This window comes from Cetorhinus maximus, chromosome 10 (genome assembly GCF_964194155.1).
Source record: "Cetorhinus maximus chromosome 10, sCetMax3.hap1.1, whole genome shotgun sequence".
NCBI lineage: Eukaryota > Metazoa > Chordata > Chondrichthyes > Lamniformes > Cetorhinidae > Cetorhinus > Cetorhinus maximus.
In genome coordinates, this window is record NC_135888.1 from 57433162 (window position 1) to 57449234 (window position 16073).

Here is a 16073-nt window from a genome sequence, read left to right on the forward strand (position 1 = left end):
AAAACGTACTGCAGCTACCTTTCACCAGATTCCATGCAACTCATAGGACAGGATGCAACTAAGCACAGAAACCAGAGACAGGGAATTTTAATTCCCAAAAACGGGTAGGCTTTGGTCGGGTGGGATGCAAAAATATTAATAGTCTCTAAACCGGAACCTGACCCATCTGCTTCAAGTTGTAACAAAAGCATTTATGGAGTTGGGCAACCAGTCTGCTCGCAAAAGTTAGGTTGGTCATTTAAATATTATAAGCAAGCTGCATGCCTCAAATTTAATCTCTATTTTAAATTTTGCCAGGCAGTGAAAGGGAGGTGCAGATTGCTGGATCCATTAGGTAAGTGACTTTCTAGTATGTTTCCACTTTTATCTGGATTCAACTGGATTCACAATTCTTGCTTCCCCCACTAACCCTGCAACTAAACACACCTACAAACCATGATCGTCTACCAACCTGACCCTTCATATCTCCCCAAAAATAAGTCCAATCATCACCTTCCATGCCTCCAATTCTCCCTTTGGCCTCCGATCTCCACACCACCACTTTGGCCAGTCCAATTCCTCCCTGTCTCTGGTCTCCCCGCTACGCCTCTGATCACTCTTCCATACGTGTCTCTGTTGTTCTGATGTGCATCTGGTCCCTTTCCCCGGTGTATCTCCTCAATGAGGCTCTGCTTTCCCTGATTTGTCTCTATTCTCTCTCCCCAGTGTGTCTCTGGTCTGCAATAATTATGGGCAACTTTACTTTCCACAGAGACTGGACAAAACAAATTGGCAAAGATAGTCTTAAGGATAAGATCATAGAGTACATTTGGGACAGTTTTTGTCTTTAGAACAACTCATTTTGGAACTAACCAGGGAACAGGCCATTTCAGATGTGGTCATGTGTAATGAGTCAATCAGAATTCATTAATTTAGAAGAGGCAATGGCGTAGTGGTATTGTCACTGCACTAGTAACCTAGAGACCCAGGGTAATAGGTGCCAATCCTGCCACTGCAGATAGTGAAATTTGGATTCAATAAAAATTTGGAATTAAAAGTCTAACGATGACCGTGAAACTATTGTCGATTGTAAAAACCCATTTGGTTCCCTCATGCCCCTTTGGAAATCTGCTGGCCTACATGTGACTCCAGACCCACAGCAATGTGGTTGATTTTTAAACGCCAAGCAAGCCAATCAGTTGTATCAAACCGCGACAAAGCCTCAAAAAGAGGAATGAAACCGGACGGACCACCCAACACTGGAAATGACAATGGCAAACTTAGCTCTGTCGACCCTGCAAAGTCCTCCTTATTAACATCTGGGGGACTAGTGCCAAAATTGGGAGAGCTGTCACACAGACTGGTCAAGCAACAGCCTGCCATAGTCATCCTCACGGAATCATGTCTTACAGATAATGTAACACCGCTATCACCATCCCTGGGTATGTACTGTCCCACTGGCAGGACAATGGTATATAGTTGGGAGGGAATTGCCCTGAGAGTCTCCAACATTGACTCTGGACCCCATGAAGTCTCATGGCATCAGGCCAAACCTGGGCAAGGAAACCTACTGCTGATTACCACGTACTGCCTTCCCTCAGCTGATGAATCAGTGTTTCTCCATGTTGAACACCACTTGGAGGTGGAAAGGGCACAGAATGTACTCTGGGTTAGGGACTTCAATTTCCATCCAAGAGTGGCTCAGTAGCACCATGACTGACCGACCTGGCAGAGTCCTAAAGGGACTGCTGCTAGACTGGTCTGTGGCAGGCGGTGAGGGAACCAACAAGAGGGAAAAGCATATTTTACCTCATCCTCACCAACCTGTCTGCTGCAGATGTATCTGTCCATGACAGTGTCAGTAGGAGTGACCACTGCACAGTCATTGTGGAGACGAAGTCCCGGCTTCACATTGAGGATACCCTCCATCATGTTGTGTAGCACCACCACTGTGATAAATGGGATAGATTTCGAACACATCTAGTAACTCAAGGCTAGACATCCATGAGGCACTGTGGGCTATCAGCAGCAGCAGAATTGTATTCGAACACAATCTGTAACCACATGGCCTGACATATCCCCCACTCTACCATTACCATCAAGCCAGGGGATCAACCCTGGTTCAATGAAGAGCATAGGAGGGCATGCCAGGAGCAGCACCAGGCATACCTAAAAATGAGGTGTCAACCTGGTGAAGCTACAACACAGGACAACTTGCATGCCAAACAGCATAAGCAGCAAGTGATAGACAAGCTAAGTGATCCTACAACCAATGGATCAGATCTAAGCTTTGCAGTCTTGCCACACCCAGTTGTGAGCGGTGGTGAACAATTAAACAACTCACTGGAGGTGGAGTCTCCACAAATATCTCCAGCCTCAATAACGGGGAAGTCCAGCACATCGGTGCAAAAGATAAGGCTGAAGCATTTGCTACAGTCTTCAGCTAGAAGTGCTGAGTGGGCGATCCATCTCGGCCTCCTCCGGAGGTCCCCACCATCACGGATGCCAGTCTTCAGCCAATTCGATTTACTCCATGTGATATCAAGAAACGGCTGAAGGCACTGGATACTGCAAAGGCTATGGGTGCTGACAATATTCCAGTAATAGCACTGAAGACTTGTGCTCCAGAACTTGTCACGCCCCTAGCCAAGCTGTTGCAATACAGCTACAACCACTGGCATCTACCAGGCTATGTGGAAAATTGTCCTCAAATGTCCTGTACACAAAAAGCAGGGCAAATGCAACCTGACCAATTACCGCCCCATCAGTTTACTCTCGATCATCAGTAAAGTAATGGAAGGGGTCATCAGCAGTGCTATCAAGCGGCACTTGCTTAGCAATAAGCTGCTCAAAGACACTCAGTTTGGGTTCCACCAGATCCACTCAGCTCCTGACCTCATTACAGCCTTGGTTCAAACATGGACAAAAGAGCTTAACTCCCGAAGTGAGGTGAGAGTGACTGCCCTTGACATCAAGGTTGCATTTGACCGAGTGTGACATTAAGGAACCCTAGCAAAATTGGAGTCAATGGGAATCAGGGGGAAAACTCTCTGCTGGTTGGAGTTATACCTAGCACAAAGGAAGATGGTTGTGGTTGTTGGAGGTCAGTCATCTCAGCTCCAGGACATCACTGCAGGAGTTCCTCAGGGTAGTGTCCTCAGCCCAACCATCTTCAGCTGCTTCATCAATGACCTTCCTACCATCATACAGTCAGAAGTGAGGATGTTCGCTGATGATTGCACTATGTTCAGCACCATTCGTGACCCCTCAGGTATTGAAGCAGTCCAAGTCCAAATGCAGCAAGACCTGGACAATATTCAGGCTTGGGGTGACAAATGACATTTGCACCACACAAATGCCAGGCAATGACCATCTCCAACAAGAGAGAATCTAACCATTGCCCCTTGACGTTCAATGGCATTATCATCACTGAATTCCCCACTATCAACATCCTGGGGGTTACCCATTGACAAGAAACTGAACTGGACTAGCCATATAAACAATATGGCTACAAGAGCAGGTCAGAGGCTAGGAATCGTGTGAAAAGTAACTCACCTTCTGACTCCCCAAAGCCTGTCCACCATCCACAAGGTACAAGTCAGGAGTGTGATGGAATACTCCCCACTTGCCTGGATGAGTGCAGCTCCCACAACACTCAAGAAGCTTGACAATCCCTCGGACAAAGTAGTCTGCTTGATTGGCACCACATCCACAAACATTCGCTCACTCCATCACCGATGCACAGTAGCAGCAGTGTGTACAATCTACAAGATGCACTGCAGGAATTCACCAAGGCTCCTTTGACAGCACTTTTTAATCCCAAGACCACTACCATCCAGAAGGACAAGGGCAGCAGATAGATGGGAACGTGACCTGGAAGTTCCCCTTCAAGTCACTCACCATCCTGACTTGGAAATATATCGCTGCTCCTTCACTGTCGCTGGGTCAAAATCTGGAACTCCCTTCCTAACAGTACAATGGGCGTACCTACACCACATGGACTGCAGCGGTTCAAGAAGGCAGCTCACCACCGTCTTCTCAAGGGCAACTAGGGATGTGCAATAAATGCTGACCCAGCCAGCGAAGCCCACATCCCATGAATGAATTAAAAAGAAATCATTAATTAATAGTAAAGGATCCTCAAGGGAAGAAAGATCACAACATGATGGAAATTCACATTCAGTTTGAGGGTGAGAAGCTTAGATCTGAACTGGGTGCCTTAAACCCAAATAAAGGCAATTACAAGGTAGGATGACAGCTGGCTAAAGTGGACTGGGAAAATAGATTAAAAGGTAAGACAGGAAGTCTTACAAGCAGTAGTGGACATCTAAGGAGATATTGCATAATTCTGAACAAAGATATGTTTCATTGAAAAAGAAAGACTCTATGGGTAGGATTTTTCAGGTGGTGGGGTTTCCTGCCACGTTGTCCGAAGAGTTGGTGGGGAATGCATCTACTCTGAATACAGTCGCCCTACAGCCATTTAACGCTCTGAGGGATGTCACTTGGCTGGCGGCAGGACTTGCACACCTCACTTGGGCAGAAGTCCTGCCTCAGAGAACTGCCGGCAAATCTGATTGGTTGGAAGCTCTGTAGACCCAGCAGTAGCCAGGCCTGGCACCATAAGCAGTCTGCAGGTTTTAATTCCTGGAATCCAAGACCAGGTAAGTGCAGGGTTCTCTCAGCAAGGAGGCGAGGTGAGACACCCAGTGATGGGGGTTTGGATGAAGAGGGAAGGGAGCACCCAACATTGAAAGTGGGCCCTTGATGGGAGCGCCACCCTCCCTGTTTGAAGCTGGAACAGGGTGAACTTCCAGGTCCTCCCTAGCCCCTGAACCCCACCTGTCAGTCTCAAAATTAAGGTCGGGTAGGAAGCGTCAATCAAGTGGCCAATAATTGGCCGCTGAAGGGTCTCAATTGGGGCAAGAGCGGGTAGACTGCCCTAGGCTTTGCCCACCCCATGAAATATTGTGGACAGGTTGTGGGAGTGCGGTGGGAAGGGCACTTGGGGAATTTTATGGGTCCCTCCACTGCAAATCCGGTAGCGAGGGACCATAATTTTTTTCCTTATGAGAAGGATGAACCATGTGTGGCTAACTGAAAGTTAAGGATGTTATCAAATTGAAAGTAAAGGCTAAAAATGAGGGATACAGTAGATTATGAAAGTAAACTAGCAAGAAATATAAAAACAGACAGTAGGGTTATATATTATACAATATATAAAAAGGAAGAGAGTAGCTAAAGTAAATGTTGCTTAGAGGATGAGACTGGGGAATTAATGAAAACAAGGAAATGACAAAGATTTTGAACAAATAATTTGTATCTGTCTTCATGGTTGAAGACGCTAATAGCATCACAATAATAGTGGAGAAGCAAGAGACAAAAGGGAGGGAAGAGCTTCAAACATTCATTATTACTAGAGAAAATATACAAAGCAAACTAATGGGACTGAAGCTGACAAGACCCCTGGACCTGATGGCCTGAATCCTAGATTCTTTAAAAAAGTGGCTGCAGAGATAATGGGTACATTTGTTGTAATCGTCCAAAATTTCCTAGATCTACAAAGGCCCCTGCAAATGGAATATCTCTATTTAAGAAAGGAGGAAAACAGAAAGCAGGGAACCATATACCAGTAGCCTGACATCTGTCCTTGGGAAAATGTTTGGAATCCATTATTAAGTAAGGACATTTAGAACATCGTAATACAATCAAGCAAGTTAACATGGATTTATCAAAGAGAAATCGTGTTTGATACATTTATTAGAATTCTTTGTGGATGTAATGAGCAGGGTGGATGAAGGGGATGCAATAGATGTAGTGTATTTGGATTTCCAAAAGGTATTTGGTAGGGTGGCACATAAAAGGTTACTGCACAAAATCAAAATTCATGGTATTGGGGTAATATATTAGCATGGATAGAGGATGGGCCACCTATCAGGAAAGAGAGGGGTCAGGGTAAATGGGTAAGTTTCAGGTTAGAAAACTCTAGCTAGGGATTGGTGCTGGGGCTTCAACTATTTATGATCTACATTAGTGAATTGGATGATGATACAGACTTTATTGCAGCCAAATTTGCTGATGATACAAAGATAGGCAAGAAAGTAAGTTGTGAGGAGGACACAAAAAGAGTCTGCAAAGGGATATACATAGGTTAAGTGAGTGAGCAAAAATCTGGTAGATCAAGTATAATATTGGAAAAATATAGGATAGGAATATTTGATAGGAAGAATAAAGAAGCAAAATATTAGTTAAATGGGGTGTCATGAAGCTATTAATGTATATAATATTTCAGAGGTTTGGTCTGCGAGTATGTCTTAATTGGATTAAAGCCAGCTAGTCTGGGTGCTTTGATGTACTAGTTTGAGATTGCATTTTTTGAATAGAGCATTCAAGAAGTGGGGTGAAAATTGACGCCTTTCTAACAGCTACCAAGCAATATGTTTATATTACTAATAAAATTGGTATGATGAAAGGGGTTTCATTGTTAATAGGTGAAGTTCAAAGAGGTAGTTGATACAATGAGAACTAACATTCAATGGGGCTTGTAGGTATAACGTCAGTAGTTTTCGGGTGTGCAGGCAGAGGCAATGTAAGATCAAAAGGCAGCTGTAAGCTTCCAACTGGCTCCAGAGTGAAAAGAACCTCATTTTGAATTCGTAAGGTGAAAATGCTTTGCCTGGTGTTTGGTTTAAGTCTATGGGCTGCTGTTGCCTTACTGGAGATTATTTTGGGAATTTGTTAAAAGTTATGATAGTAGTAATTTGTAGCCATGCGTACATATATTTTAACCTGTGTAAATTAATAAAATGTTTAATTTAGTTTAATGTAAAACCTCGAGAACTAGTGGTCTGATTCCTGAGTTTAGAGTCGCATCTCAAACATGACACTTAAAATTATTGATTATGACAGTTGTTTAAAGTTTCCCTCTGGGATTTCTAAATAACTCTGCTTTACCAACTGCATCGGTCATAACATGGAGGGAGACTACAGAATGCTGCAGTACAGAGAATCTGGGTGCCCTCGTACATGAAACACAAAAAGTAAGCATGCAGCCACAACAAGCAATTAGAAGGGCAAATAGAATGTTAGCCTATATTGCAAGGAGAATGGAGTATAAAAGTAGGGAAAACTTGTTATAACGCACATGACGCTGGTGAGACCGCATCAGGAGTACTGCGTATTGTTTTGGACTCCTTATTTAGGAGGGATATACTTGAATTGGAGACAGTTCAGAGGAGGTTCATTAGGTTGTTTCCTCGGATGATCGGGTTGTCTGGTGAGGAAAGGTGGAGAGCGCAAGGGGAGGACCCCAGGACAGGCAGCCAGCAGCACCTAGAGGAAAGTGTGAAAGGAGGACCCCGGGATAGGTAGTCAGCAACCCCTGGAGGAAAGTGCGAGAGGAGGACCCTGGAACAGGTGGTCAGCAGCACCTAGAGGAGAGTGCAAGAGGAGGACCCCGGGACAGGCAGTCAGCAGCACCTAGAGGATCTAGTCTATCTAGAAGATCTAGCATCTAGTCTATACTCAAGTAGGAGTAAGGGTAAAATAAAAGCGTATTCTATTTAGTTAAGATATGTCTGGGGAGCTCAGTCCCATGATTTGCACATCCTGCGCTTTGTGGGAAATCCTAGACGCTCCTAGCGGTCTGGATGACCATGTGTGCAGGAGGTGCCTCTGACTGGATAAACTCGAGCTCCAGGTTTTGGTGCTTGAGCAGCACCTGGGGGCACTACAGTGCATTCACGAGGCTGGGAGGTTCATGGATAACACCTTTCAGGATATGGTCACCCCGCAGCTTAAGGAAGTGCAAGCAGAGAGGGAATGGGTGACTGCCAGACAGAAGAAGGGGACCAGGCAGGTAGTGAGGGAATCCCCCGAGTGCATCCTGCTTGCAAACCATTTCTCAGCCTTGGAAAATATTGAGAGTGATGGTTCCTCTGTGGAGGCCAACCAGAGCAAAGGCACTGTGGGTGGTCCAGCTGCTCAGGGTGGGAGGAAGAAGTGTAGAAGGGCAATAGTGGTAGGGGATTCATTAGTGAGGGGAGTAGACAAGCATTTCTGCTGCCGTAGATGTGACTCCAGGATGGTATGTTGCCTCCCAGGTGCCAAGGTCAAGGATGTCACGGAACGGCTGCAAGACATTCTGAAGGGTGACCAGCCAGAGGTCATGGTCCATGTTTGGGACTAATGATATAGGAAGAAAGAGACTTTAGGGAGTTAGGTAAGAAATTGAAAAGCAGGACTTCAAAAGGTAGTAATCTCCGGATTACTCCTGGTGCCATGCAGTACTGAGTAAAGGAACAAAAGGATAGAGCAGATGAATGCATGGCTGGAGAGATGGTGCAGGAGGGAGGGCTTTAGGTTCCTGGGGCATAGGGGCCGTTTCCAGGGGAGGTGGGAGCTGTACAAGCTGGATGGGTTACATTTGAACAGGAACGGGACCAAAATCCTCGCGGGGAGGCTTGCTAATGCTGTTGGGGCAGATTTAAACTAAATTGGCAGGGGGGTGGGATCCTGAAAAGTAGTTCAGAGGGGAGAGAAGCCGAGATGGAATTAGAAGTTAAAACGCTAGTGAGAGAGTCTGGAAGGCAGAGGAAACATAGGCTAGATAAGAGAGAAGTGAGTTTAGCAAGGCTAAATATAATATATTTTATCGCATGGAGCCTGAGGAATAAGACAGATGAGCTGAGGGCACAGATAGGTACATGGGAGTATGATATCACAGCTATGACCGAGACTTGTCTAAAAGAAAGGCAGGATTGGCAGGTCAACACTCTTGGTTATAGGGTATTCAGACGAGATAGAGAGGGGGATAGAAGAGGAACTGGGTTTGCAATATTGATCAAGGAATCAATTATAGCAGTGAGGAGAGATGATATCTTGGAAGGATCATCAAATGAGGCCATATGGATACAAGTAAAAAACACAAAAGGGGCAAACATGCTGTTGGGTGTGTACTATAGGCCCCCATACAGTCAGGAAGAGATACAGGATCAAATATGTAATCAAATTTCAGAGAAGTGTAAGAATAATAAGGTAGTAATAGTGGGGGATTTTAACTACCCAAATATTAACTGGGATAGTTTTAGTGTGTAAGGTAGGGAAGGAGCAAAATTCTAAAGTTGCATCCAGGAGAACTTTTTTCGCCAGTACATAGAAAGCCCAACAAGGGAGGGGGCAGCTCTGGACCTAATATTCGGAAATGAGCCTGGTCAGGTGAAAGGCTTACCAGTAGAGGAGCATTTTGGAGATAGTGACCATAACTCAATTAGATTTATGTTTGTTATGGAAAAGGGTAAGGCTGAGCCAGTAATAAAAACTCTAAACTGGGGAAAGGCTAATTTTACTAAGATGAGATACGATTAGGCTCAAGTAGACCCGAGGCAGCTACTTGCAGGTAAAACTGTGTCAGTGCAGTGGGAGGCATCCAAGGAAGAAATAGCAAGAGTACAGGGCAAATATGTTCCCATAAAGACCAAGTCCGGAGAACCTGGATGTCAAGGGACATAAAGATTAGGATTAAGGAAAAGAGAGAAGCTTATGGCAGATACTGAGAGCTTAATACAGCAGAGTCCCCAAAAGAATATAAAAAGTGCAGAGGGAACTTAAAAAGGAAATTAGGAAAGCTAAGAGAGTGCATGAGAAAGCATTAGTGGGTAGAATAAAGGAAAATCCAAAGGGTTTTTAAAAATATATAAAGAACAAGAGAATAACTAAGAAAAGAGTAGGGCCAATTAGGGACCATAGAGGTAATGCGTGTGTGGACCCGGAAGACATGGGTACAGTCCTCAGTGAATACTTTGCGTCGGTCTTCACAATGGAAAAGGACGACGCAGGTATAGATATCATGGTGGAGGACCTGAAATATTAGAGCAAATTAACATAGAGAGAGAGGAGCTACCAGTGGGTTTAGCAGGCCTTAAAAGTAGATAAACCCACAGGCCCAGATGAGATGTATTCCAGGCTGTTGCGGGAGGCAAAGGAAGAGAAATCAGGGGCCCACTCAGTAATTTTCAAATCCTCTCTGGCCACAGGTGAGGTGCCAGAGGACTGGAGGACTGCTAACATTATCCTGTTATTAAAAAAGGGAGAAAGGGATAGACCAGGAAATTACAAGCCAGTCTGTCTAAGCTTGGTGGTGGGGAAGTTACTAGAAAGAATTCTGAGGGACAGAATTTATCTGCACTGGAGAGACATGGATTAATCAGGGATAGTCAGCATGGATTTGTTAAGGAAAGGTCATGTTTGACAAATTTGATCGAATTTTTTGAGGGGGTAATCAGGAGTGTCGATGAGGGTAATGCATTTGATGTGGTCTTCTTGGACTTTACCAAGGCTTTTGATAAGGTCCCTCAGGGCAGACTGGTAAAGAAAGTAAGAGCCCAAGGGATCCAAGGCAAAGTGGCACGTAGGATCCAAAATTGGCTGAGAAGCAGGAAGCAGAGGGTGATGGTAGAGGGATGTTTCTGTGACTGGAATTCTGTTTCCAGTGGGGTTCTGCAGGGCTCGGTGATGGGGCCCTTGCTGTTTGTGATGTACATAAATGATTTGGACTTGAGTGTAGGGGGTATGATCAAGAAGTTCGTGGATGACATGAAAATTGGTAGGGTGGTAAATAGTGAGGAGGGTAGCCATAAACTGCTGGAGGACATCAATGGACTGGTCAGGTGGGCAGAGCAGTGGCAAATGGAATTCAACCCAGAAAACTGTGAAGTAATGCACTTGGGGAGGGCTAACAAGGCAAGGGATTACACTATGAATGGTAGTACCCTGGAAAGAACTGAAGATCAGAGGGACCTTGGTGTGCATATCCACAGATCCCCGAAGGTAGCAGGGCAGGTAGATAAGGTGGTTAAGACGACATATGGGATACTTGTATTTTATGCCTCAGCTAATAAAGGCAAGAGCAGAGAAGTTATGCTGGAACTGTATAAAATGCTGGTTAGGCCACAACTGGAGTACTGCATGCAGTTCTGGTCACTACATTATAGGATGTGACTGCACTGGAGAGGGTGCAGAGGAGATTTACCAGGATGCTGCCTGGGGTGGAGAGTCTGAGCTATGAGGAAAGATTGGATAGGCTGGGGTTATTTTCCTTGGAGCGGCGAAGTTTGAGAGGGGACCTGATAGAGGTGTATAAGATTATGAGGGGCATAGATAGGGTGGATAGGAAGGCACTTTCTCCATTTGTAGAGGGGTCAATAACAAGTGGTTACAGATTGAAGCTGAGAGGTAGAAGGCTAAGAGGGGAGTGAGGAGAAATTTTTTCACCCAGGGGGTGGTGGGAGTCTGGAACTCACTGCCTGAAAGGGTGGTTGAGTCAGAAACTCTTAAAATATTTAAGAAGTATTTAGGTATTCACTTGCGTTGACATAGCCATCAGGCCTGTGGGCCAAGAGCTGGAAATGGGATTTGTGTAGTCAGATCTTTGTTGACAGGCGCGGACACAATAGGCCAAATGGCCTCCTTCTTTACTTGTAAATGTCTATGAGTCTAAGTTGGACCTATACTCATTTGAGTTTAGAAGGATGTAAGGTGATTTTATTGAAACATTTAAGATCCTGAGGGTGCTGGACAGAGTGGATGGTGAGGGGATGTTTTGCCTCATGGGGGAAAATCGAGCACTTGGGGGACATGGTTTCAAAATAAAAGCTCGCCCATTTAAGATGGAGATGAGGAGGAATTTCTTCTCTCAAAAGGTCATGAATCTTTGGAATTTTCTACCCTAGAGAAGTCTGAAGGATAGGTCATTGAATATATTCAAAGTTGAGGAAGATATATTTTTGAACTATAGGGGAGTCAAGGGTTATGGGGAAAATGGAGTTGAGGCCAAGATGAGAACAGCCAGGATCTTGCTGAATGTCCGAACAGGCTTGAGGAGCTGAATGGCCTACGCTTGCTCCTATTAGGTTCTTATGTTCCCTCTCCCTGATATGTCTTCAGCGTTTTTTTAATTCATTCATGCAATGTGAGCATCACTGGCAAGGCCAGTGTTTGTTGCCCATCCTTAATTGCCCTTGAGAGTAGTTAAGAGTCCACCACATTGCTATGGGTCTGGAATCACTTGTAGACCAGACCAGGTACAGACAACAGACTTCCTTCCCTAAAGGACATTAGTAAACATAGGAGCAAGAGTAGGCCATTCAGCCCGTTGAGCCTTCTCCATCATTCAATTAGATCATGGCTGATCATCTACCTCAACGCCATCCCCAAATCCCTTGGTGTCATTTGTATCCAGAAATCTGTCAATTTCTGTCTTGAATATGCTCAGTGATTGAGCTTCCACAGCCCTCTGCGGTAGAGAATTCCAAAGATTCACTAGCCGCTGAGTGAAGAGATTCATCCTCATCTCAGTCCTAAATGGCCTGCCCCTCACTCAGACTGTGCCCTCTGGTTCTAGATTCACCAGCCAAGAGAAACGTATCTACATCTACCCTATCATGCTCTGTAAGGATTTTGTAAGTTTCAGAGCTAGATGGGTTTGTATGACAAATCAGTCATGGTTACCATTACTGAGATTACATTTCAATTCCACATTTTTTTAAAAATTGAATTTAAATTTCATCAGTTTCCATGGTGGGATTTGAACTCATGTCCTCAAGGCATTAACATGGACCTTTGGATTGCTGGTCCAGTGACATTATCACAATGCCACCACCTCCCCTAGTATCTATCCAATGCGTCCACGGTCTCTCTGATGTGTCGCTTATGTTACCTACAATAAGTGTTTCATGGAAGAATGAATCCAAAGCTGGTAGTTTACCTCAAGCTGGTTTATTCTCAAGACAGCTCTTCAGTGCGGCAGATTTTTCCAGTCCCTTCCGTACTTTTCCAGTCCCTTCCGCACCAGAGTTTTACAGCTGTACCCATTTATTGTGTTTTGATGGGTAAACCAATGTCCATCACCTGTTTTAACAAGCTGTTGTCTTTAACAATCTAATTGCCAATCAACAAGAAGATCGTCAAGGTCCAATATGGTTTGCTGGTTCCGTTACCATGGCAGCCAGGCTCGTGAGTCTGGCTCAGGCCAGATTCCAGAGAATTTTCCGGAACCTGGCTCCTGGCTGTCGTGTCTTAGCATCACACACTAGGTTTGAGGGATCTGTTTCTGAGGCTTGACCTAGTATCCGACCAAGGAATGAACTACAGCACAACCAGCTCCCTGCATTTGGTGAATATGTTGCTGAAATTCTTCTCAAATACATCCAACAGGTGCAAGTGACATGTTTCAATGAATTGGAGATTTTTATCCATCCTGATGACATAATACCAGTGCTGATATTCCTGTGGGATCACACCAATGCCCAGTTCAAATCTCTTGTGGATGAGACTGCAGTGGATATCCCTTCTCGTCCATTTAGATTTGAGATTGTATATAACCTGCTTTCACTGCAGTTTAATTCGCATATCCGTATGAAGACTTACACTGACGCCACTGGATTCCAGGCTGCAAACTGGTATGAGAGAAAGATTTAGGATATGTTTGGCGTATTTTTTGCTGACCATCCAGGTCTAACACTAATCCTCACAGACTATGGATTTGAAGGCCATCCTTTTTGCAAAGACTTCCCACCAATGAGGAAAAACGTGTTGTAGCTGAGCCTGTTGAACTTGCCCAGGAATTCTGCAAATTTGACTTCAACAGTCCATGGGGAGCATCGTGAGCCAATTGAACTACCCACACTTGAGGCAGGAGAGGAAATATCTAAATGAAGAGACAGCTGAATCTTTTGGGAAAATCTTGACTTAATGTCAATTTTAATGTGGACCTAAAAATAGCTGTTTTCTGTACAACCTAATGGTTTGTGTGAAATTTATGTAAATAAATTACTGTTATAAGGTATAAAAAAATGTAATTACTGATACATTGACAACTAATCTCTTCCCCCATTGTGTCTCCAACCTTCCGATATCGCCCACCTTCCAGTTGAACCATGACCTCAACCCACGAACACTCGCTTCCTCTTCTCCACTCCCGAGCTGCAGCCTTGTGATGCAGGTCTTTCTGCCTGACAGCTAATTTCTCTATCTTGCTGGCTGCAGCCAAGAAATGCAAAAAAAAATGTTAAGCAGCCCTGCTGTTAAATTCAGCAGACCCTGAGGGAAATGCATTCCTCCAGATTTCCTGATCATGGAGCAGCGTTCCCCAACCCCCACCCCCGCTCCTCCATGCCTCCAATTTAATAGTGGGGTGAGAGGAGCTGAACTTCATTGAACTGTGGAGCATCTCTTTGTGGCTCTGCATGTGACTGATTACAAGCAAATAAAGAAAAACAAGGTTTAATCAAGCCTTTCATGATGTTCTGATTATTAAATCTTCTGTAGGCAGGACTCTTGGCAAAAAAGAGGGTTCAAGTGACCGACAGCGATAAGCAAATAATTAACTTGCGAAATTTAACAAACAAACATACCAGACACTGGAGGTGAGCACACGCTTTGTGTAAAAAAAAGCCTTTGGGAGTAAAATCCCAATGGATGACAGTGAGACAAAATATAATGCAAGGAATTTTATCTCTCCCACGACGGGTAGGTAAGGGTCAGGGAGTAAACATAGTCTCATGTTCAACAAAAACAGAAAATGCTGGAGAAACTCAGCTTCAACTTCTCTGAAGGGTCATCCGAGCTCGAAACGTTAACTTTGTTTCTCTCTCCACAGATACTGCTAGACCTGCTGAGCTTTTCCAGCATTTTCTGCTTTTGTTTCAGATTTCCAGCATCCACAATGTTTTGCTTTTATATCATATTGTCTCATGTTCTTTGTCCTGCTGTGAAAAAGTAGAAGAGCTCATAATCATATTTAAATAAGGATCCCACTGTGCTGATGGGAACCTGGTTTATAATGCTGGCTGCGATTCAGGAAGCCTGGCAGCTGAATGAAGATGGGACCAGCTGGATCCAGCATGTAAGTGCTTCTCCAATGCTGTTTGTGAACCAGGTGGACCCGCATGGTCCTTCAATCTGCTGACCTTCCCCCAGTGATCACAAGGCTTATGCTCCATTCTCTCCCTCCTGATTGCCTCTCCAAAAAGCCCTTATAACCTGGGATCATGGCTGTCCTCTCCCATTATGACCCAGGATCTCTGCTAATCGGAGGGACCATGCCTAATGGTTTCTGTCTGCAGCTTTCTCTCCTAGGCTTTCCCACATGTCAGCCGGCTGCTGAGCAGGAAATAGAATTTAAAAAATGTTAACAAGGTCCTGCTGAATCTACCTACCTGGAATTCCTAACATCCCATAAGACATAGGAGCAGAAATTAAGCCATTCGGCCCATCGAGTCTGCTCCGCCATTCAATCATGGCTGATATGTTTCTCAACCCCATTCTCCATCCTTCTCCCCGTAACCTTTGATCCCCTTACCAATCAAGAACCTATCTATCTCGGTCCTAAATACACTCAATGACCTAGCCTCCAGCCTTCTGTGGCAATGAATTCCATAGATTCACCACTCTCTGGCTAAAGAAGTTTCTCCTCATCTCTGTTCTAAAAGGTCTTCCCTTTACTCTGAGGCTGTGCCCTCGGGTCCTAGTCTCTCCTACTAATGGAAACATCTTCCCCACGTCCACTCTATCCAGGCCTTTCAGTATTCTCTAAGTTTCAATCAGATCCCCCCATATCCTTCTAAACTCCATCGAGTATAAACCCAGAGTCCTCAAACGTTCCTCATATGTTAAGCCTTTCATTCCTGGGATCGTTCTCGTGAACCTCCTCTGGACCCTCTCCAGGGCTAGAACATCCTTCCTGAGATATGGGGCCCAAAATTGCTCTCAATATTCTAAATGTGGTCTGACCAGAGCCTTATAAAGCCTCAGAAACACATCCCTGCTTTTATATTCTAGTCCTCTCGAAATAAATGCCAATATTGCATTTGCCTTCCTAACTACCAACTCAACCTGCAAGTTAACCTTAAGAGAATCCTGGACTAGGACTCCCAAGTCCCTTTGCACTCCAGATTTCTGAATTCTCTCCCCATTTAGAAAATAGTCTATGCCTCTATTCTTCCTACCAAAGTGCATGACCTCACACTTCCCCACGTTGTATTCCATCTGCCACTTCTTTGCCCATTCTCCTAACCTGTCCAAATCCTTCTGCAGCC

At 44.7% G+C, this 16073-nt stretch overlaps 1 pseudogene; it reads left to right on the plus strand.

Annotated features, from left to right (window-relative positions):
* Positions 1-12812: 12812 nt before the first annotated feature.
* LOC144686093 (NADH dehydrogenase [ubiquinone] iron-sulfur protein 3, mitochondrial pseudogene) lies at positions 12813-13692 on the plus strand (annotated as a pseudogene).
* Positions 13693-16073: the final 2381 nt, after the last annotated feature.